This window comes from Bos taurus, chromosome 6 (genome assembly GCF_002263795.3).
Source record: "Bos taurus isolate L1 Dominette 01449 registration number 42190680 breed Hereford chromosome 6, ARS-UCD2.0, whole genome shotgun sequence".
Lineage (NCBI taxonomy): Eukaryota > Metazoa > Chordata > Mammalia > Artiodactyla > Bovidae > Bos > Bos taurus.
The window spans coordinates 44,542,485-44,567,413 of NC_037333.1; the positions used below are offsets into that span (position 1 = coordinate 44,542,485).

Consider the following 24,929-nt stretch of genomic DNA (forward strand, 5'->3'; position numbering starts at 1 on the left):
GGGGACCCAATAAACTCAGCTCTTTCACACATACTTCAGTTACAGGGCAGGGAAATAGATGAAGCAAATGTAATATCAAGTAAGCATCAATGTCTTGGTCATTCTTCCAGGAAGCCTCCCTGATTCCCTCCATCTGCAAACAATGTCTCCTGTGTCTGAATCTGGTAGCAGTATATGTGCCCCTCCCTTCTAACAGTTATTTTCTGTATTGTATGGATACACACACACACACACACACACCCATATCCATATCTATATAAAATAGAAATCACTTACTACATGTCAGACTCCCTGCTGTTTACATTTCTTACCTCATTTAAATCCTTATAATAATTCTATTATGTAGAATATTTATGTAGAAGTAGTTACTCTCATTGTCTCTGACTTTCAAGAGAGGAAACACAGAAAGGCTAAGTATTCTAACAGGATTCTAGCTCGGCCAGCTGACTTACACAGCGCATGCTCTGAACTACCCTGCTGTATTATGTCTTGTCTTTTGAACTTCTTTATTAACAGTCAGCTATAAAATGGTCTCGCTTCGTTTTTTTCCCATAATGTCAAGTACAGGTTTAGGTGCATAAAAGGTTTTCAGGAAGGTATTGCCCACAACTAGTCCCTTTTCTAATCAAGATCGTCAACACGTCTGCTTTTAGTAGTTTCACTTTCTGCGTTGCTGGATTGCTTCTAAGGTCATCAGGAAGCATTTTAGGAGATGCAATTGTTTCTCCTTAAAAAGCTACAGGTCTTTAAGAAGATAGAAGGGGGTCTTTGGGGACATCTAGGGGACAGCAAGACAGAAGACAGCAGAAGTTAAGGTAAGACACTCAGGAAACACTTGAGCCACTTTATTTATATTGTGTTTGATTTTGTGCTTAAGAGACTGTTAAATTGCAGCAGGGAAGTGTGGCTCCTCAGTCTATTTGGTCTTCATTTGGGTCCCCAGACTCCGTAAATAAATCCAGATCCCCAGAGAGGACTTTCCTTTGCTTAAATGTGAATTCCTGGTAAACCGTAATCCCCTTCCACTGGTTGTGAGCCTTCTACAAACTAAATTTAGAAAAATTAAATTACAGCCCAGCAATGCGGCTCCCTAAATGAACGTATAGGACAAAGTACCTGAAAACACGGGGGAAAAGGTTCTTCAGAGGGAAGTGGCAGGGACCCTTGATCAATCTCACACATCTGCAATCAGAAAGGCAGCGATCTAGTTCATTTAGAAAGAAATAGGACTGTGTAAACCAATTTAGAAGCATCAGAGCAATGATCTGGGAGAAGAGGCTCGTTCTAATTATGACTTTGTGTTCCAACCAGGCATGAAAGAAATCACAATAAAACCTATTCCAGAGGAAAGCATTCCCCAATGAGGCAGTGTCCGATGTCTTCTGCATGGTGAGGGCCAGTGAGTCAGGGAGGAAAACTGCCAGAAAAGGAGCTTTGATGACTAACAAAGAGGGACTCTTCTCATGTTTTGATGGAAAAATTGGTGTGATCTCAGGAATTAATAAGGAATTATCAGCCCCTGCTTGGATGTTTTATCCTAAATGTGGGGACTTCTATGTATTTAAATGGGAGGGGCTGGTGGCACCAGAAGTCTATCCAGAGAAGAGAGAGGACGAAGTGGTACTTTGTCATTAACCCACCCACAGGATTGTTCTGTACTATCCAGTGAATGGTAATATGTCCATGCCATCTTAAAATGCACAGCAGACCTTGACTCAAAGTATTTTCTGGACTTAAAAAAAAAATCCTGTTATTTTACTAGTGACTAGAGATCTCTGGTTTAAAAGGCAAATGTAGTTGGATGTTGGAATTTAAAGGAGAATGTTTTCATGAAAATGGATATGATTTGGGGAGAAAAGGAAGGCTGATGTATCAATGTTTTGTGTCCATCTTGGCCTTTCAATAACCAATGTTGTGATTGGACTGGCCCTTGGGTTCTTGATATAATTGCAAGGTACTCATCAGCAATAACTATCAGGAAACTTTGAAAAAATAAAGATTTATTAGTCAACAGAAGCTAGAAATTATAGCGCACACCTGGAAGCACACACAGCATTGTAAGGAATAAAGGGAGAGAGAGAAAGAGAGAGAGAACACTGGCCTCGAGTTCTGCATTTTTATTGGGCTCAGGGTGATAGTCTTGGGTTTTGAGGACTCTTTATTGATGAATCTAAAACATAAGAGTGGAAAGAGAGGGAAAAAAACAAGCAGCCCAATGGGTCAGTTACAAAAACCAACCAAGAAAAGTCAGTGAGGTGGCCTGGCTCTTCATCTAGTTCATAGCTGGCAATGTGTTATTGCAGACTGCCATCTTTGAAATGGCCTTCTCTTTGAAGTGGATGCCTCTGTAATCAAAGCCTATGTCAGGTACTTGCGTTACAAGAAAGAAAAAAAAAAAATCCCACCTACTGTCAGGGTTTATACTACAATCAGGTTCTTAGTATATTCATTTATTCAACAAACATTTGTTGGGTCTTGAAATAGACCAGGGATTGCTCCAAGCACTGGGAATGTTGTGGTGAACAAAACAAAGTCCTTTCACTCATAGAGTTTATATTCTGGAGAGAGAGTCTGATAATAAACAACAGACAGATAAAGTGATAATTGTGTAATTTCTTACTGAGATAATTGCTATGAAGAAAATAAACAATGCCATAGTCTGTTCTGGCTATTATAACAAAATGCCATTAAAATATGGTAAAAAATACTGTAGACAGTGAAGCTAATAATTAACACAATTTATTTCTCATAGTTCTGGAGGCTGGTTGTCTAAGATCAAGGTGCTAGTAAATTTGCTGTCTGGTGAGAGCCCACTTCCTGGGTCATAGATAGCCATCATCTCTCTGTGTCCCTCCGTGATGGAAAGGGAACAAAAGAGCTCTCTGGCATCTCTTTCATAAGGTTCTAATCTCATTCACGAGAGCTCTGCACTCATGATTTAATCACCTCCCAAAGGCCCTAAATCCTAATACTATCACGTTGGGGAAGAGGTTTCAGCACATGAATTTTAGGAGGACAGACTCTATCTATAGCAGAGAGTGAGGAATTAAAAAGTATTTCAGGTATCTATTGCCTTGTAACAAATTATCCCAACATTTAGTGGTTTTAAACACAATATTTAGTGGTTTTATTATTTTTCATGATTCTGTGGGTCAACATTTGGGAAGGGCTCAGGTGGCTGGTTTTTCTGCTCCATGTAGCATCAGCTGGGGTCAATCACTTGGTCACATTCAGTTGGCAGCAGACTAGGCTGAAAGATCCAAGAATGTATTCCTTTGTTTGTATGGTTTGTTTGTTGCCTCAAAGCTCATCCATGTGTCTTCTTTCTCTATATGGTATTCAATGGTCCAGTTTGATCTTTACAGCACGGCAGTTTGTCTCCCCAGAGAAAACAAAAGTAGAAGCTCCCAAGACTCTTAAAGGTTAGTCCTGAATGGGCACCCTGACATCGACTGTGTGTTTCATTGGTCAAAGTAGGTCATAAGATGAGCCCAGACTCAAGGATGGAAAAATAGACTCCACCTTCTGATGGACAGAATCCATGGCAGCCATCTTTGGAAACTGTCTAGTACTGAAATTGAATGAGATAGAGGGAGCATGTTGTGTTAGATAAACGATCTTAGGAAATGACATGTGAACAAAGACCTGAATGAAGCGAGAGGTTGAACTACGGCAAAGATGAGGGCGGGGTGGTATGCTCTAGACCAGGGTTTCCCAACCTCTGGGATCTAATGCCTGATGATCTGAGGTGCTGATATAATAATAGAAATAAAGTGCATAATAAATGTAATGTATTTGAATCATCCTGAAACCTCCTGGTCTATGGTAAAATTGTCTTCCACAAAACTGTTCCCTGGTAACAAAGTTAAGGGACGCTGCTAATAGGTTAAGTAGACAGTTGATATAGACAGAGATACAGTCAGATTACCAGGAACTTTGAATTTCGTGTCTTTTTATTTTCTTACAAATAGAATGAGAAGCTCTTGTAGAAGAGTAAAATGAAATGGTGTTTGTACCAGAAGGATCACACTGGTTGAATGTGTGGAAAATGGATTAGAGGAAAAGAGTAGAGGTAGAAGGAGACCAGCAGGGAGGCTTCCTTAGTCATCCAGGTGAGATGGTGGCGGCTTAGCACAGACTAGTAGTGATGGAGGTATCAGATTCTGGGTATATTTTCAAGTTAGATCCAGCAAGGTTTGCCAACAGATTGGATATAGAACTGAGATGAAGGGCAGAATTAAGGCTTACTTCAAAATATTTGACCTAAATAGCTGTGTTAATCATGGGACCATTTCCTGGAATAGAAAAGACATATGAGGAGCAGGGTTGGGGTAAGGGGCAGTAAACAAAAAGAGCTCTGTTTTAGATATTTTAAGTTCAAGGTGGTTATTAGATATCAAAATGCAGATTTTAGTTAAGTAGTAGACACATGGGTCTAGAGTTCAAGGGAGAAGGGAAACTGAAGACACAAAGTTGGGAGTCGTCAATGTACAGCTGGCACTTAAAGCCATGAAACTGGGACAATTCTGGTGGCCCAGTGGTTAAGACTTCACCTTCCAATGTGGGTTTTATACATCATCAGGAAGCTAAGATCTCACATGAAATGTGGGAGTTGCCGGTTCAATTCCTGAATTGGTAAGATCCCCAGAGAAGGAAATGGCAACCCACTCCAGTGTTCTTGCCTGGAGAATTCCATGGGCAGAGAAGCCTGGTGGGCTATAGTCTGTGGGATCTCAAAAACAGCTGGACATGACGGAGCTACTAAACAACAGCAACAAAGTTAAGGGGTGGGGAAATATATATCATGTTGATGACAAGGACTCCAAGATCACATGAACAAATTCTTAGACAAAATAAAAGTCTTTAAAAAAAAAAAAAACCAAGAAACTGAATAGGACCTGGGATTCTCAACTTTCAGAGATCAGGAAGAGGAGGGGCAGCCAAAGAGACAGAAAAGGAGTGACCAGTGAAGGAGAAGCAACAGGAGAGTGATGCCCTGGGGGGCCAAGGAAAGAGCGTGCTTCAAAAATAAGGCAACCCTCTCGCAAGTTGCCGATGTTGGTCATGTAAGGTGAGAGCCGAGATCTCTTGGCTTTGATCAGTCCAGAGATCTTGGGCCACCTTGACAAAAGTAAGTTCAGTGGAGTATCAAGGAAGGAAGAATTGATGAGAAGGTAGAGGCAGCTGATGCAGACAACTCTTTAAAAGACTTGCTTAAAAGGGAAGGAAGAAATGGGTCAGTAGGGGGTAAGGATAGGCAGGGTTTTAAGTTTTTTTTCTTTTTAAGATGAACAATATTCAAGTATGTTTTTACACTGATGGGAATATACATCACTGATGGGGAGAAATTTCTATTTCAGGGAAAGAAGAAGATACTTGCAGAAACCAAGTCTTTTATAGGCAAAGAGTATGGATTCCAGTGCCCAAGAGGAAGGGTTCGCTTGAAACAGAAGAGTAGATAGATGTAGATTCAGATGGCTTGGTTGATATGCTGGTTAAATTACAAGAAAATTCTTGAGTTGTTTTGGTTTCTCTGTGAAAGGAGAAAGAAGGTCATTAGCTGAAGGCTAGGTGGAGGTGCTAGAGATATTTTGGAGAGGGGAGAATGCTTTACAAAGAGAATGGAAGAATGTATTGGTTAGAGAATGGGGTAGGATTCTGGGCCCATATGAGGTTAGCCAGTCAGTGTCAGTTGTTCAGCCATGTCTGACTCTTTGCGATCCTATGGACTGTTGCCCACTTGGCTCCTCTGTCCATGGGATGTTCCTGTCAAGAATACAGGAGTGGGTTGCCATTTCCTCCTCCAGGAGATCTTTCCACGCCAGGGATCAAACCTGCATTTCCCATGCCTCCTGCATTACAGGCAGATTCTTTACCACTTAGCCACCAGGGAAGCCAAAGTATGTGATCATAAATTCATACATTTAAAATTAAATATGGTCGTGTACTTTTCTCTAGCCATTTGGACCTGCTAAGGTACATGTATGAAATAAATGGAGAATTGGGTTTAACCAAAAATTTGCTTTTTGCCACATGGCAGAAGGCAGTAGGATGCTATTTTTATAAAAATGATTGAGGAGTTTTAAAAATTTATCCAACATGCACTTATATATTGGCTCCTATGCACCACAAACTAGGTGCCATACAGTAACCCTTCTGATATTTACAACAACCTTATGACAAAGATACTTATTTCCCTCTATGAGGTGATGAACTGAGGCCCAGAGGATTAAGGAACTTGTCTAAGGGCACACAGCTAGTAAGTGACAGAGCCAGGGCTTGAACTTGGCAGTCTGACCCTGAGCCTGTGCTGTTCACCACTGTGATACTTCTCTAGAGGACTTATAGAAGAGAGAAACAGTAGGGATGGGTCAGGAGGGAAGTGGAGACACAAGGCAAGGGATGGGCAGTGAAGAGTTTGTAGGGCCAGTGAAAATGAAGATTTGGTTGGAGTTAGGATAATAGAAGGTGAGCTGGAAAGATGAGAGGATGTAATCAGAGAGTGGGCTACTTCTTGAAATAGACATTTTGGAGGGGGTGGCTTTGTTGATCACATCAAGGTCTACAGCATGATTCTGGGAATGGGTAGCTGAGATAGGATGAGAAAAAAGACAATTGGAAGACAGAATTGAGAGGCCAGAGTGTTGGATGAACTGTTTACTTTAGTAGCAAAGCCTCTGAGAATGCTGACAAATGTGATGGAGAGAAAATACAAGTCAAGCTAGCTGACTCTTCACTGCCTGAGGGGTATGTCATGGAGGCTGGTAGGTGAATGCAATAGGCAGGGAGCGGGTAGATGTGCTTCCAGCAGGCTGAAAACTTTGCAGGAGGTGGGGTGCAGGGGTAGGATGGAATCGGTAGTCTTAGAAGGAGCAGTGAGGAGATACTCCATGCCTCCAGGAGAAAACCAGTGATGACAGCAGAGGGCTTGAGGGAAACCACATTCTCAGGGAAAGGTGGGGTTTAATAATGGAAGAGGCTGAGGACAGTGGGGTTTTGCTGCTGACCAAGCATGAGTTTGAGAGGCATGCTGGAAGAACCTGGGGTTTGGGAAGGGCTGGCAGCTCTGAGTCACATCAGGAAATACCCAGAGATGTATAGAAATCAGATCACTGAGGAATGGCCTGGGAGGCTGGTACTCTTTTGTGCTGTCCGAGGAAATGAGATGGGTCCTGATAGTACTCTAGGGGTAAAGGGTAATCGGGTCTAATTGTAGGCTTTTTCTGGGGCTTGCCTCTGAGGTAATTCTTGCTGTGGGGTTGACAGTGCTGGTAGAAGAGGAGCGCTGAGTGTGAGCAGGGGCACAGGCAGGCCAATATCACTGATATCAAAGCCAAGGGGAGGAACCTCACCAAGGCTAAAAGAAACAGACCTTGGCTAAATGAAGCAAAGGTGAACTTATTGGAGGGTTGTCAAGAGACCACAGAACTACAGAAATCTAGACAGCCCAGCTGGGAGGTGGGCAGGAGTAAATGGAACCCTGATGGACAGGGGGTACTGTGATACCAGTGTTGTAGCAGGAACAGTCTAATGAACACATCACAGTTTTGATGAATGTTCTCACAGCATCATTCATGTAAGAGGCACTGACTCAAGGCTCAAATTCTGGGAGAACAACTTATTGATCAAATTTAGATCAGTGGCTCTTTTGGTCAGAATCTACTAAGCAACATCATTATCAAAAAACCATATCTCAGTGACTTAACCAACATGACTTAATTTCTTGTTCAGTCTTGTAAGTAAGCGGGAGGCTCTGCTCCACTTGGTCACTCAGAGATTCAGCCTGAGAGAGGTCATGCTGGTTGCAGTGTCTTAGTATATGTCTTCAGAGCTTGCTGCAAAAGATGAGGAAAAAAAGCAGGAGGGTCACATACTAACTCTTAAATGCTCCAGCTTGGAAATGACACATGTCCCTTCTGCTCACACCTATTGGCCATAATTAGTCACATGACTCTGCTTAACTGTAAGCAGGGGGCTGCTGCTGCTGCTGCTAAGTCGCTTCAGTCGTGTCCGACTCCGTGCAACCCCATGAACCGCAGCACACCAGGCCTCCCTGTTCATCACCAACTCCCTGAGTTCACCCAAACTCATATCGAGACAGGGTGCTCAGGGCTGGTGCACTGGGATAACTCTGAGGGATGGGATGGGGAGGGAGGTGGGAGGGAGGTTCAGGATGGGGAACACATGTACACCCATGGCTGATTCATGTGAATGTATGGCAAAAACCACCACAATATTGTAAAGTAATTAGCCCCCAATTAAAATAAATAAGTTAAAACAAACAAACAAACAAACTCATGTCCATTGCGTTAGTGATGCCATCCAACCATCTCATCTTCTGTTGCCGCCTTCTCTTCCTGCCCTCAATCTTTCCTAGCATCAGGGTCTTTTCAAATGAGTTAGCTCTTCGCATCAGGTAGCCAAAGTATTGGAGTTTCAGCTTCAACATCAGTCCATCCAATGAATGCCCAGGACTGACCTCCTTTAGGATGGGCTGATTGGATTTCCTTGCAGTCCAAGGGACTCTCAAGAGTCTTCTCCAACACCACAGTTCAAAAGCATCAATTCTTCGGCATCAGCTTTCTTTATAGTTCAACTCTCACATCCATACATGACTACTGGAAAAACGTGGTATTTAGTGAGCAGTAAATATCCTGCCCATAGGCTATTCTGAAGCAGGAAGAAAGGAGTACCATATCCAAGGTCTTCAGATACCAAATTCACCACTTTTCCTAAACACTACACTGCCTCCTTTGAACACGACTGAGCGACTTAGCACACACACACACACACTGCCTCCTAACGGATTATAGGTATGTGAGTGGGTGGATGGGTGGGGAGGCATGCATGAGAGGCTACTTTATATTTCTGTATGTACCTTCTTATTTCTTTCCAAAAATACTTAACACAGTGTTGGAGCACAGAGAATATGCTTGAAATTTCTTTTTGACTGATAGATTGATTGATATGTAGCATAAAAGTTTAATCATAGTGAAATAGCCAAAACCTTCACATCACATAAATTCAATTCAACCAACCCCTGAGAATGAGTCTGTACCACACATCAATTACTGGCATTAAAGAGAAGCAACAGAGCCCTAATCAGAGGAATAAGACTGCAGAAATCTTAAGAGAGAATATTATTTCTTTTTCTTTTGGTAATTAAGGAAAGCCTTCATTTCTTTGGAAGAAAGAAACAACATTAAGGAATAAAAATAAAGTTTAAAGTAATGAAATCAATGGCCAAGGTAGAAGGACCATCCTTTAGCTCCAATAAACACATTTTGAGAGCTTTAATGTGATGACTTTTGTTTTCTGCCATATATGATTTGAGTGGTTCATGATGATGACGACTATGAAGGTGACTATTTTTGGGTAAGTATAAATACATTCTGGGGCTTCCCAGGTGTTGCCGTGGTAAAGAATCTGTCTGCCAATGCAGGAGCCAAAGGAGACATGCGTTTTAACCCTGGGTTGCGAAGATCCCCTGGAGGAAGGCATGGTAACCCACTCCAGTATTCTTGCCAGAATAATCCCATGGACAGAGAAGCCTGGTGGGCTACAGTCTATGGAGTCACAAAGAGTCAAACATGACTGAGCAACTGAGCAGACAAATGCACATTAGCTGACAACCACTGGCAATGTCGTTAGTGTTCAAGTGCAAATCCACTCTTGCTTCCAAGTTCAGCCCCACATCCCTGCTCTCCTGTTGTACTGCACTCTCTCTTCCATCAGACATTTAACTTCTCCTTATGGTAATTTTTCCCCATGTTTTCTTTGTAGACTGAATGCTGAAGTTGGGAGATGCTGGTGCACCTCCTTCCAGGACAATGATTGTCACCCTTTAGGGGGCTCTGTTAATCTCCTGGAGGTCTTGTTTAAACACAGGTTCTTGAGTTCCACTCAGTGGAAAGTTTACCACTCAATGGGTCTAGGCTGAGGCCTGAGAATTTGAATTTCTGAGAATTCTCATTTCCCTGATGTTCAGAGTTAAATAGTGTGTCCCATCACTGCCCCATCCCCACCCCCAACTCATATCCACCCAGAACTTCAGAAAGTGACCTGATTTAGAAGCAGGGTAACCGCAAATGTAACTAGCTATGATGATGTCATACTGGATTAGCGTAGGCCCTAAATTCCATACGACTGGTGTCCTTATAAGAAGAAAAGGGACACAGACACAGAAATACAGGGAGAAAGCCAGGCGATGATGGAGGCAGAGGTTGAAATGGTGCATCTACAAGCCAAGGAACACCAAGGACTGCCAGCAACCACCAAAAACTAGGAAGAGAAAAGGAAGGATGCTTTTCCTCAGAAGGCTTCAGAGGGGAATGGTTTTGCCAAAAACTTGATTTCAGATTCTATCTTCCAGAACCAAGAGAGAATAAATTTCTGTTTTTAAGTCACCTCAGTTTGTGCTAATTTGCTATGGCAGCCCTAGGAAACTGATACAGCAAGAGGTGCTGATGCCGTTGGTCTGGGGATCACAACTTGAGAATCACGGTTCTAGGGAAAAAGGAAAGAAGGCCAAGCACCTTTCCATACAAAAACATAGAAGAATTTTAGTAATAAAATATTTTTGTGAAAAAGGAACTTCTAATCTGCTTTTTTTTCTTTTGGGTTCCATAGTGGACTTGTGCTGTTTTGAGGTTGTCCCACAGCATCTTGATGGTGCTAGTGGTAAAGAACCTGTCTGCCAACGCAGGGGATGAAAGAAATGCAGGTTCGATCCTTGGGTTGAGAAGGTGCTCTGGAGAAGGGCGTGGCAATCCATTCCAGTACTTGCCTGGAGAATCCCATGAACAGAGGAGCCTGGTGGGCTACAGTCCGTAAGATTGCAAAGAGTTGGACATGACTGACGTGAGTTAGCATACACAAAGCAGCTTTCATTGCTTTTGGGAATTGCCACTGAAATGGTCATTCTAGGAGACTTTACTCTGAAGCCAGGTCCTTTCTGTCCCTGACCTAATACAGTCAGAGCATGGCATATGATCAGTGCTTAGCCAATCACACTCTTCTCTTGGACTTTGGATTGTAAACAAGACATGCAGGTACAAGCATACAGCATTGATTTCCAGCCAACTGACCAGACACCTCTATGAGATGGTGTCATGGTTTGGTTGCATACCTCTCTAGGGAATCCCTCCCATTTGTAGTGCAGTTCCTCAGCTTTCTGGAGATTCTGTGAGTCCCCAGTATCCTTCGGGTAAATCCATTTTAGTTAAATTATCAAATCAGTTTCTGTTGCTGGCAATTAAAGAACCTAAACCAATAGAGAGAATCTGTTGTCTTCATATATGTCCTTAAAGTGGTATACACTTAGCTGGGTTGGCAAGGAATGAGGACTAAATTTTTTACTTCAAATTTCCTATAATTCAAACATAAAATTGTTTTCAATTAAAAGATCTTGGGTTCCCCCTCCCTAATTACAAAAGTAGTGTAAATGTTGCAACACTTCTAAAGTTTTTTCTTCTTAAAAAAATCTTTTTGCTTGACTTGCCATTGTATATGACATTATATAGATGATAATAATAATAGAGGATAAAATCTCAGTTAACTAAAGGGCTTTCTCTGACAATGGAACAGACATATTAAAAGGCTGTCTAAAGAAACCACAGTACTGGTGAACATGTGGCTACTTTATGGTGAGGAGTGGAAATTTTCTCTCTGCCACCTTTTTTGGGTGAGTTAATACTGACTCTAGCTTCATCATCAGCCTCAAGACTTGTCTTAAAAGTCTCATTTATATTAACTCCAGATACACTCTTAGAGTTTAAGACTGGATGTTAGATACACAATTATTTGTGATGTCTATGTATTCGTAGGAGAAGGCAATGGCACCCCGCTCCAGTACTTTTGCCAGGAGAATCCCATGGACAGAGGAGCCTGGCAGGCTGCAGTCCATGGGGTCGCTAAGAGTCGGACACGACTGAGCGACTTCACTTTCACTTTTCACTTTCATGCATTGGAGAAGGAAATGGCAACCCACTCCAGTGTTCTTGCCTGGAGAATCTCAGGGAGGGGGGAGCCTGGTGGCTGCTGTCTATGGGGTCACACAGAGTTGGACACTACTGAAGTGACTTAGCATAGCATAGCATAGCATGGCATGTATTCGTATGTACTCACAGCTTTTCTTCCCTGAGTTGTGAATCAGTTCCTCCTTGTGATGCCATCTGCTTCCTCCACTTAAGCTACTTTGTAATATTTTCCAAAGTCCACTTCAATAGCTTCCTCTCTGACTTGGGATTCAGGTTCCCGAGAAGGACAATAATATATATTTTTGCAACTGTCGGAGACATTATGCCAACTTTCCCCCTTGAGCAATGCACTAATTCATTAAAAGAGTCCCAGCTGGGTTTTCATATCTGCTGTTTGCTTACAAATGCCTCCCCCCTGCTCTGCACTAAATCACAAGTGTTCAAGTCCAACTGGACACTGAGGAGTCCTCCCCAGACCCACCTTTTCCTTCCAAGGAATCCAAGCCAAGATTTTCTGAATCTCCCCAGCAATATTTCCACCACATAGGAAATCTTCAAAACTTGCCACCACTGTTCTTGCATGTTTCATACAAAAATACAAAATGCTACCTTTTAAAAATTAAAAAGATAAGGAAGGAGGGTCTCCCAAGGTTCAATCTGAGTTTAGAAAATCCATTATAATGAGAAGAAGGCAGATTTTTTTTTTCTTTATTGCTTATAGTTAGTGGCATTGATAGATCATGGCAGAACCATCTGCAATATGGCCAAATAATTTCACTGGAGAGGATTTTATATAGCTACAGCTAAAATTCAATGAACTGATTCAGAAGACTCAGTATAAAATATAACAGTGACTTCGAGTGCCAAATCAATTTGGGGGCTTGAAGCGATGGGAGAGCTGTTCATTCCCTCCCCCTTCATGGATGTGACTTTAACTGGAACCGTAAATTCAGAGGCATCAGCCTGGCCAGGCAGTGGGTTACAGCAGGTGATTTAAGAGACCTCTCACGAAAAATCAGCAAGTGGTTACAAACACCAGTGCTTAGAGGAGCATGTGACTCTGAAGTATGGCCCCAAGAAAAAGCTAGAAGAGTATCCTTGAGGACAAATTAGGAATTAGCCATCAGGTAGTTAAGGTTCCAGATTTGCAATGTGAATCAGCTCAATATCAGATTTTCTACCTCACTTTCCTCGCTGGGAAGTAAGGGAGATGGATCAGAGTACTGGTTTTCAAAATGTTGTTTTGTCTTTTCAATAGAGGAGGCTTTTATCAATGAATTCATCTTACTGGGCTGAAGGTTTGAAGCGCTCCTCCAGGTTCATAGCTGCTATTGACCGAATGTTTGTGATCCCCCAAGATTCGTATGCTGAGACTTCATCCCCAACATGGCAGTGTTTGGACGTGGGCTTTGCGAGGTGATTTGCTCATTAGCAGCCCCAGTGAACAGCATTAGTATCCTTATAAAAAGGGGAGGAGGCACGAGATTTCTGTCTCTGTTCTCCACCGCCTCCTTGAGGACACAAGGAAAGGTAGCCATCTGCAAGCTAGGAAGAGTTCTCTCGCCAGACCCTGGATCTGTCAGCACTTTGATCTTGGACTTCCCAGCCTCCAGAACTGTGAGAAATACATGTTTGCTGTTTAAGCTCCCAGTCTGTGGGCAGTTTATTACAGCAGCTCGTACGAACTAAGACATCTGCTTTCTTCACCCTGCCCTGAGCTCTGGGATGCCTCTTGCTTCTATTCAGCTCCAGCCAGTAGGAGGAACCAGCAGGAGACTGAAGGATGGGAGGAGACAGAGATCAAGTCAGCTCTATCCCCTCCAGGCCCTAGGTTGGCAGTGGCTGGTGCCCACACCTCTCTCTTTTTCCCTGTGGGTTCCAGAACCATCCCATCCTTACCCCTTTAGACATGCAGAGCAATTGCTGCTGCTCACCATCCCTTAGGGGTTTCCTTTAATCCTACTCACACCTTTATAAATAACCTCTTCATTAAATTCTCCTCAATTGCCTCCATAGAAATGTGATGTCTCTTTCCTGCTGGGACTAATGTATACAGATACTTCTTAGGGGAAAGAGAAGAGAGAAGAGCGACTCTGACTGTAGCTGTATCAGGCACTCTGGCCCTGCCCATGGTGCACTCCACCGCCATGTGCCTCGTCGTATCCTGAAGGGAGAAACTTCCGAGATGTTTTTCCAAGTCATCACTTGGAGAGAGGTGAGGGGGCCTCCTTTATCCAATGAAATCAAATATACCGAGCCCCTATATTAATCTATTCACTTATTCAGCTGTCTTTAGTAGAACACCTCAGTGAGGCAGATTCTGTTTTTAGGTTCTGAGGTTAAGAGATAAACAAGCTGTGATAACTGGTCTCAAGGGGCTCACACACATTCTGAAAACACACAAGTCAAATACTAAAAATTCAGGTTCTTGTCTTTATCTGCACTGAAGCCAAGAAGGTCCCCTGAGGTCGAAGGGAGGCCCCACCTCTGAGCAAGAACCGTAAATCATGCTGTAGGACCCAGTTTCTCCTGAGGGACAAGGTCAGAGGCAGAAGGATGAGACAGACGAGGTCTTTTCTCCAGATGCTACCAGGGATTCAAGCATGGACTCCCCAGGGCTCTTGGCTCAGGTGGATGGTTGCTTTAGAAACCTGCTTTAGAAACCACAACAACTGAATGGTGGGCTGCAGAGTCTGTGGGCCATGCAGAAAACTAGAGAGCCAGGCTTATGCTGGGTGTGAGCCAAAGGCACCATGTGTATGTCAGGGCCAGTCCTCTGCTGTGGCTTCTCCTCACTTGGGGAAGTGAGGAGGGACAGTGTTCGCCCTGCTCGGAAGAGGCAGGAACGGTCCTCACCTTCTTCAGCCACATGAGGGGGTAGAGGGAACATGCAGGAGCGCCTCCCCCATCACAGATGACAGCACAGTCAGTGAGCGCCAGGTCTGGAGCCAAACTGTCCAGCACCTAGTCCAGTCTTTGCCTCCTGCTGACAAGCCACGTACTGTCTTCAGTCTCCGCACCTGTAAAGGCAGTTCCTAACCCAACATCAGAGGAGGGATGTGAAGATTCAAATAATTTTTTTAAAGTAATTAATGAATTAATACAGGAAGAGTGGAAAAGGGGAGTGGGATGAATTGGGAGATTGGGACTGACATATATTCACTACCATGTGTAAAATAAATAACTTGTGGGAACCTGCAGTATAGCACAGGGAGCTCAGCTTGGTGCTCTGTGGTGACTAGAGGAGTGGGATGGGTGCAACTTGGGGTTTGGAGGGAGATCTAAGAGGGAGGGGATATATATACATATATAGCAGATTCGCTTCATTGTACAGCAGAAACTAACACGTCATTGTAAAAAACTAAGTATATGCAAGAAAGGGCTTAGAACAGTGCCCCCACCTTGTAAGTGCTATACAAATGTTAATTCTTATTACTCCTCATAGGAGAGTGTGTTAAGTTGCTTCAGTCGTGTCCAACTCTTTGCGACCCTGTGGACTGTATCCCGCCAGGCTCCTCTGTCCATGGGATTCTCCAGGCAAGAATACTGGAGTGGGTTGCTGTGTCCTCCTCTAGGGGATCTTCCCGACCCAGGGGTTGAACCCATGTCTCTTATGTCTCCTGCGTTGCTGGCAAGTTCTTTACCACTAGGGCCACGTGGGAAATCCTATTACTCCATACCACTCTGCTATTTTCATTTACTAGTGACTCAGTTGTAAATAAAAAATACTTCAGGATGGCCCCTGAGTTAAGTGGACTTGGAGGTTGGAATTTGGCTCATGAGCTAGAGCACAAGATTGGAAGGGAAAGTGGAGGTTCTCAGAGTAAGACAAATACTGGACCATCAGCTGTGTTCAGGCAGCTCTGTGACCTTGACAAGAGCTCACCCTCTCATACCCTTAGTTTTTCCATCTATAAAATGGACATTACTGAGAGCATTTCCCTCTGAGGGTTTTGGCGGGACTTAATGCAAATCATTCCTCTCTTTTTCATTTGCTCCGTCATTCATTTATTCAATAAACAGATTTTACCCACCAAAATGTGTTTATTAAGGAAACAAACTTGTGTCTCCCTCTGGGAGTGGGACTCAGGCCCATGTAATGGTCCTTCAAGGCCTCCCACTAAGTGAGAGTGAAAGAAAGTGAAAGTGGCTCAGTCGTGTCCGACTCTTTGCGACTCTGTGGACTATACAGTCCATGGAATTCTCCAGGCAGAATACTGGCGTGGGTAGCCTATCCCTTCTCCAGCGGATTTTCCTGACCCAGGAATTGAACTGAGGTCTCCTGAATTGCAGGCAGATTCTTTACCAACTGAGCTATCAGGACAAAGTTGCCACAAAGAGTTGACAGATTTCTTACTTCTGAGTTAGATGCTCCCCGTCTTTCTCACATCCAGACTCAAGGATTCAGATTCCCTCAAAGCCTCTGCTCAGCAGCATCAGTGTTCCCCCAGGGATCACTTCTGAAGAAAAAGCAGCTGTTATCATGCTGGGGGGTCGTGGAGGGGGACATGAAGGGAACGCGCAGGAAATTGCTGCCCCCAGCGGATGCTTTCCCCACGTGTGGGTGCCGCTTGTGACTGGGCAGTGACCAGGAAGATAGGCAGTGAGTGACACCTGAGACTCACACCTCCTCATAAACCTACGATCCCTGCTTCAGACCTGCCTGCTCCCAAGGAGGTCTCGGGGCAAGCTGCCCTGAACATTTCAGAGTGACGCATCCCCACTCATTTGGGGAAGCTTTTAAACTACAGGGTAGACAGTGTAGCCATTGGGAATGTGCTTTCATGCATTAGGCGTTGATCTGAAACATCAAATATGCCACAGTCAGTCATAGAGGGAAATAATAACACAACTTCAAAAGAGCAGAGCCCAGGAGAAAGGGTATGATTAATGGAAAAAAAAATGTTCAGTCATAATAAAGAGCCTCAAGTCTGGGGGAAAAAGCCAGGAAATGGGAACAAAATTAGCATTATTATAGCTTTTCATGGTAACTTACTCTGGATTTTTATGCTGGCTTAAAAAGGGAGAAAATAAGGGAAAACCTAGCTGATAATAATTTATAGGAGCAAATACATTTCCCAACTCAAATGCACCTGCAATAGTGACTGTATTTAAAACATTTTCTTTTGATAGTGGTTTGTGGCTGTTTATACTTCACAGTGTTGTTAGAGAAAGAAGCATTTTGTTGAACAGCAAATAGGACAGCTCTTTGAGGGCTTTCAGGAAGGGGTGCCATTTAAGGGCCAGGAATTGTGGTCATTAATTTGCATCTTAATCCAAGTCTTCACAAAAGCCCACACTGTGGATGTATCCTCTGAAACTCTGCCGAGGGTCACCGCCGTAAATAAATAAATGTGGCTCCTCGGATGCTAGAGGACAGCGAGGTTGGGTGAAGGGCAAGCCTCTTCCTTTTTCTCTCTGCCGTCCTCTTCCTGGGAGTCCCACTCCACTCTGCCTCAGCCGCTGAGCTCAAGCAGACTGCCCCACTCTCATGGCTCCCAGCACAAGAGCACTGATTTCTGGTCTCCCCAATTTTATTCCATTTGACTTTGGGGCACGCACAACTTCACTCTCCTGAAAGTATTGTGGGGCATATGTGTGCAGAATCACATGTGTGCAAATGGGCATGCCTTGGACACACACACAGCCTGATTCATACATATCACTATGCATATTCTGTTGTTAACTGTTTGGAGCTACCTGGGTTTGGAAGTAAGTGAAGTTTAGATGACCGTTAAAAATATTTTTTATTGTGGTAAAAACACATAGCATAGAATCTACCATCAGAAGCATTTTAAAAATAATTTTATTTCTTTTTGGCTGTGCTGTGTCTTTGTTGCTGTGCAGGCTTTTTTCTTTGGTTGTGGTCAGCAGGGGCCACTCTGTAGCTGCAGTGCTCTTGCTTCTCATTGTGGGGACTTCTCCTGTTGTGGAGCCCGGGCTCTAGGGCACAAGGCTTCAGTAGTTGCAGTTCCTGGGCTCTAGAGCACAGACTCAATAGTTGTGGTGCATGGGCTCAATTGCTCCACGACGTGTGGGATCCTCCTAGACTAGGGATCTCACCCGTGTCTCCTGCATTGGCAGGCGGATTCCTCACCACTGAGGCACCAGAGAAGCCCCAGAAGCATTTTTAAAAGTACGGTGGTGTTAAGTGTATTCACATTGCTGTAAAAACAGATCTTCAGAACTTTTGGTGGGGTGGGGTTGGGGCGAAGGCTTAAAATTAAGACAATTTACTAGAGCAACTTTGGGTTGGCAGTAAAATTCAGAGGAAGATAAAGCTATCTTCACAGACCTGCCCCCACACACACATAGCCTTCCTTGTTGACAACATCCCTCAACAAAGGGCTGCATTTGTTACAATCAGTGAACCTGTGCTGACACACATGCTCAGCCAGAGTCCGTAGTTTACATCAGTGTTCACTCTTGGTGGTGTACCTTCTATGGGTTTTGGACAAATGTATCATGTGTCAGTCAACATGGTATCTTGCAGAGTATTTTCACTATACCCCAGATCCTCTGTGCTCTGCCTATTCATCCCTCCCCAAACTGCCCAGAAGTTTCCAGCTTGTAAAACTGAAACTCTGTGCCCATTAAACAATAGCTTCTCATTTCTTCTCCTCCAGGTTCCTGCTCACCACCATTCTACTTTGGTCTATGAATCTGACTACTCTAGATAACTCATATAGCGGAATTCATAGAACATTTGTCTTTTGCCCTTTTATGTTAGGAGATGGTCATGATGTCAATGGAGACATAGCTGATACTTCTGTATGGCTATAGTAAAGCGTTCAGCCCCCAGGGACTGAGCCGCTCCTCTTCCGGTTGTCATCCATTGTCTATGTGGTCTGGAGAGAATGCCAAGTGGGTGGCAGCTGGGAAAGGGATAAAGACCTCTTCTGTCGCATCTGGTGGGGGCTCCATCGGAGCTGAGGCTGATGGGTACTCCTCCCTGCAATCTCCTGTCCCCTGCTGGATTACTAAAATAGTGTCCCAGGTTATGGTCCGTCCTGGAAGCGTCGTGTGGACCAAGATGACTCCTTCCAGAACAACAGAATAAGACCAACTTCCCCTGGTGGAAAGAAAGGGAAGAGAATGTCATTCCTGGATTACACTTGAAGGAAGTTTTTTGAAGAAACAAAGATAAAATTCTCCTAGGGACATCAGTTAAATGGCACCTGCCCTCCTTCCCCAAACAGAGGGAAAAAACCTTTGCTTTAATCTTTGGCCAAGAAGGTGAAGGGAAGCTTAAAGCGTGTATTAGACTCTAGAGGTGGTTCTGAAAGAAATTGGGCACCATCATTAGAATAATAAGAGGCCAAAATATAAACCTCAACTTTTTCATGTATCTTCTAACCAAATTAACTGGATCTGTGCTGGTCGTTTATCCCTGTGCTGAGGTAGAAGCAAAAGCGGTTTTGGGGGAGGTGATGGAAAATCTAGTTAACCCAACCTGACCCCACAACAAGGATTTCTTTGAATTTGCCTGGGGTCAGCTCATCCCCACACACCCTCTTGGTGACCCTCTATTAACATATGTAAAGACTTTCCGAGTGACTTCTAAAGCTGTCTTGTTTTGTTTAAAGGCTGATTACAGCCTGACTCCATCCTTTAGCCTGAATTTGTGAATCTGCTACATGGTCATTCTATGAGGACTGAACTGGGTCTGAGCAACTTTGTGCTGTCAATGCGAATTATTTTAGCGATTATTATTTTAGTGATCAACACACACCCTCCCCCTGCTACTCCAGACCTCCACCACTTCCTCTGGCTCATGGTCCTAGATAACAGACAACAAGGATAACTGTTTAATATGGAAAATCAAGAGAAAACTGAGGTCTGCCACCTCTGTACAAAGTCATAATCCTCTGCCACTTTCCAGATCTGAGTTACTTCTTGGACCCAGCACCCTCTGCTTGGAGGAAAAGGCTTGAAAGGATGGATTCTGCAGCAGCTGAACAAGTATCATCTTTCCTCAAGGGTCTATGTCCATCAATTCAGGTAACCTGGGGAAGGGGGAACACCCAGACATTTCAAGGGTTTTGGATACAAGGTCTAACTTGACACTGAAACCCAGAGGCAAAAAGCAACTCTGTTAGCATAGACCTATGAGGTCATGTGATAAATTGACTCCTGGGGCAGGTCTGTTTCACAGTGAGACATTGGGTCCATGAAGCTACCCATTGATAATTTCTCTGGCTTCCGAAAGTATGATGCGAATAGGCACACTTAGCAATTGGTTGAGCCTTCACATTGGCTTCTTGTCTGTAAACACAAAGTGAAAGCACCTAAAATTTCAACATCTCCCCACTCCTCCCAAGACATGATAGTATATATATTTCATATAGATTTTTATAAATACAGATATATCTATTTCTTTATCTATCTGACCCTGGGGGAGGGGTATGGAGAAATCAGTGCCATCTTCAATGGCTTATAAGGATAAAAGGGTCCTACTCCTGTCAGTTTTTTTTTTGTTGTTTAGTTGCTAAGTCGTGTCTGAATCTTTGAGACCCCATCAACTGCAGCACATCAGGGTCCCCATCATATTCCCAGTGAATGCACCAGTTTGGCCCCTGCAGAGATCAGACGGATAATGGTGGATGGAAAGGGACTACCACCATTTTCACCCAAGTTTAATCAAGTAATAGAATTCCAGCTAATGTGCTAAATGGGTATCTTTACTAGAGCAAATTGGCACAACGTGGGAATATAACTTAGGAACATGGTATGTGGCTATTAATATGGTGAATATGCTTTTTCCCACATTGATCCAGAAGGAGGATTAGAATTTTCATGAGGTGGGCTATAGGACATAATCACAGTTTTGCTCTGAATTTATAAGGTTTGCCTGAGAGTTATCCTAATTTCTATCATAATATAGTCTGAAGGGACCTGGGCTGTGTAGCCATCCTGAAGAACAATGCATTGGTCCATATCAGTGATAGTATATGAATTTGACCCAGTGAGCAAGAAGTACTGTGGATGCCAGAGCTGGACATGGTAGGGGCTAGGAGAAAAACCCTACAGAGAGTCAGAGGCCTGCCACATTGGTAAACTTCAGAGATGTGTAGTGATCTGAGGCAGGCTGGGCCAGTCCATCCAAAATACACCTTGGCCCTCCTTCACCAAGAAAGAAGCACAAACTTGATGGGCTTCTTTTCTGGAGGCAGCATGTCTTACTTGAGAAAACCGATAGAATCCAATTCATCAGGGGACTTGGAAAGTCTCTAGCTCTGAGTGGGACCCAGAGCATAAAAAGATTCTGTAGTAGGACTTAGTAGGATAAGCATCCTTGTTTGGGTTACGTAACCAAGAAACCCCATGGATCTAGAGGTATCGGTGCACGAGAAACATACAGCATGGAAACTCTGGTCTCAAAAGTAGAGACATAGCAGTCTCGCACCCCTAGAGTTCTGGAACAAGGTCATGAAGTCTGTGAAAGGAAACTATACACCATTCAAAACACAGCTCCTGGCACATAACTGGGCTCTGATGGAAACTGAATACTTGACTGTGGGACTTTAGGCAACCATGTGACCAGGACTGCCTGTCTTAAGCTGGGAGGTGTCAAATCAACCAAACAATAGAACAGACAGACCCAGTGGTAATACACTGAAAAAAGAAATGTTACCTCTGGGGTCAGACAGAAGCGGGGTCAGAGGGTGCAAGGAAGCTTCACAAACGAGTGGCCCAGATCCTCACACTACCTGTCACTATTTTCTGATTCTGTTCTCATGGCTCACAGGTCACACCTGATATGGGCTTCCCTACAACTCTCCGAAGGAGGAAGAATTAGCCCAAGCTCAATGCACTGATTCATTGAAGTGATTTGTAGGTGTGGGCTTGAAATGGACTATCACTACCGTACAGCCCCACACAGTAGCCCTGGAAGGCGCGGGGAGAGAAGTGCCTCAGGGCACTGCCTCTGGTCAACCACTTTGTATGGCACAAGAAGAGGTAGAGTCAAGGGAATATACAACCTCATGGGTAATGGCAAGTGACTCAGATCATGGGTTGGCCAACAAGACTCAAATCCAGCCCCATGCTTGTTTTTGTAAATAAAGTTTTATTGAAACCCATCCATACCCCTTTGTTTTCATGTTGTTTGTGGTTGCATTTGCACTATAATGGTAGCATTGAGCAAAGTGTAAAATATTTGCTACCTGGCCCTTTGCCAACTGTTAGGTGGTTGAGAAGAAGAAAGAGTAAGATTGGGAAACTGGAGACACAAAGGTCTAAGGAGGACGCAATGGGAGTGGACATAAAGTGTCATAACTTTGGCTAATACATTCAAGTTCACCAGAGACATCTCCTGCAGAAGAGACATGAAACAGTCAAGTGGACCAATGACTCAGCCCACAGATATCAGCCAAGGTCTGTCCTTACTCACACTCCAGGTATACTACAATACCTAGAAGGATCACTAAAACTGCTAAAAGTTTCAAGCCATACCAAATATATTCTCTGACCACAGTGGGAAATACATTTGAAATAAATAACAGAAATACATCTGGAAAATTCCCAGATGTGTGAAATGAAACTGCACACTTTTAAATAACACGGATCAGAGAAGAAATTAACAATTGAACTGGCAAGTATTTTTTTTCCATTTAATATATTTGAAGGTAATGTTTTCAGTATAATTTGTTTACCACTTTTATTTATTTTTAATTAATTAATTTATTTTTTGGAAGCTAATTATTTTACAATATTGTATTGGTTTTGTCATACATTGACACGAATCCGCCAAGGGTGTACATGTGTTCCCCATCCTGAACCCCGCTCCCACCTCCCTCCCCATCTCATCCCTCTGGGTCATCCCAGTGCACCAGCCCCAAGCATCCTGTATCATGCATGGAACCTGGACTGCAATCCGTTTCACATATGATAATATACATGTTTCAATGCCATTCTCCCATATCATCCCACCCTCACCCTCTCCCACAGAGTCCGAAAGACTGTTGTATACATCTGTGTCTCTTTTGCTGTCTCGCATACAGGGTTATTGTTACCATCTTTCTAAATTCCATATATATGCGTTAGTATACTGTATTGGTCTTTTTCTTTCTAGCTTACTTCACTCTGTATAATAGGCTCCAGTTTCATCCACCTCATTAGAACTGATTCAAATGTATTCTTTTTAATGGCTGAGTAATACTCCGTTGTGTATATGTACCACAGCTTTCTTACTCATTCATTTGCTGATGGGCTTCTAGGTTCCTTCCATGTCCTGGCTATTATAAACAGTGCTGCGATGAACATTGGGGTACACGTGTCTCTTTCAATTCTGGTTTCCTCGGTGTGTATGCTCAGCAGTGGGATTGCTGGGTCATATGGCAGTTCTATTTCCTAAACTGGGAAGTATTTTGAACTAAATGACTATGAAAACACAACATATTGAAATTTGTGGAACTCACACAAAGCAGAACTTAGGGAGAAGTTTATAGCACTAAGCACCCATGTTAAACAAAAAGAAAGGTCTCAGATCAGCTTCTGCCTTAAGAAACTAGAAATCCAATGGCCAATTAATCTCAGAGTAACCCTGGACCTCCACTCACAGGTAGAACATACTGTGTGACTCCATTTATATAAAACTCTAGACTATGCAAACTAATCTAAAGTGACAGAAAGCAGATCAGTAGTTACTTGGGAATGGGGGAAAAGGAGAATTAATAAAAGGGGATTACAAGGGGCCCAAGGAAACTTCTGAGTCATGGATATATTTACTATTTTGATTGTGGAGATGGTTTCCTAGGTGACTACATATATCAAAATTCATCAAATTGTACACTTTAAATGTGTGCAGTTTGCTGTATATCAGTTATGCCTCAACATACCCATTAGAAATTAGCGAGGAAAAGAAGCTTTTTTTTGGTTCAACTTGGAGCAGAGTCTGTAAGCTTGAGACTCATGGCAGCCATCTTGACATTGTGAGGAGAAAACCTGCTTGAGTGTGAAGCCTACCCAGAGGAAAATAGAACTTGCAAGAAGGCTGGATTCTGGTGATACCTTGAGCACCTGGATCCAGCTATTCCTGAAACCATCCCTGACATTTTTATTTATTCATTGAAACAAAACATCTCTTTGTGTATATGTGTGTGTGAGAAAGATAAAGAGATTAACTCAGTCTGAGTTGAGTTTTCTCTGTTGCAACTGAAAAGTCCCATAAAATAGTCCACAGTCAGACAGAAAAACTGACAGGCCCTTCCTAATCAGCATGTATCCTGGAGGGGATTCATTCTGGGATTGCAGGAGTGATCAATGCTGCCTGTATTCAGGGACCCTGGTGGTCCCCAAGTGTGGAGGCGCCAGGAGGAGGCTTCAGTGCTTGCGCACTGGGCTGTCTCACAGAGAATCACAGTCAGCTGTGCCTCTGCTCTGGAGGAGTATTTTCAGCAGCAAATAGAGTGGTTTGCATATAAACAAACACCTGGAACAAATCCTGAAAAGGAGAGCACCTGTGTGTGGACACTGTCAAGCTAGGTCAGCCTCAGGCACAACTGCTTTGACAGTTTGCTCCCGAAGGGGACCTGCAGCTGCTCGCTTCTTTCCCCACCAGTCAGCCATCTGCGGTTTGAGACATCCCGGCCTGGGAGAGACTTACGGTGTCATTGACTTTGTGCTCCTCACTTCCACAGGGGTGCACCCCCACCCCAACCCAAACCCCTGAATTCCACAAAGGTAAGCCCCACGGCTTCATTTGTCAGTGATTCCAGGAGATGTGGTCTCACCAAGTAATATATGTGTGAATCCAGAAGGTGCAGCAACCACTTCGGAGCTAGGCAGACCTAATGTCTCCTCCCAGTTCCTCGGTGGCACTGGAAACCACTGGAACTTCCACTTCTTCCAGGCGAGCTTATCCTAAGGATTTCATGATGTACTTCCCCAGCTCTTAGGAAGGGATTCAGCAATGGAACTGTCCTTTCCCTGCTCACTAGATTCTGAGTT

At 43.6% G+C, this 24,929-nt stretch overlaps 1 long non-coding RNA gene across 1 annotated transcript; it reads left to right on the forward strand.

Annotated features, from left to right (window-relative positions):
- The first annotated feature begins 487 nt into the window (after positions 1 to 487).
- Positions 488 to 22,426, forward strand: LOC112447152 (uncharacterized). The gene is made up of 3 exons (XR_003035262.2): positions 488 to 815; positions 19,861 to 19,979; positions 21,727 to 22,426. It is a non-coding gene; the product is annotated as an uncharacterized lncRNA (long non-coding RNA).
- The last annotated feature ends 2,503 nt before the right edge of the window (positions 22,427 to 24,929 follow it).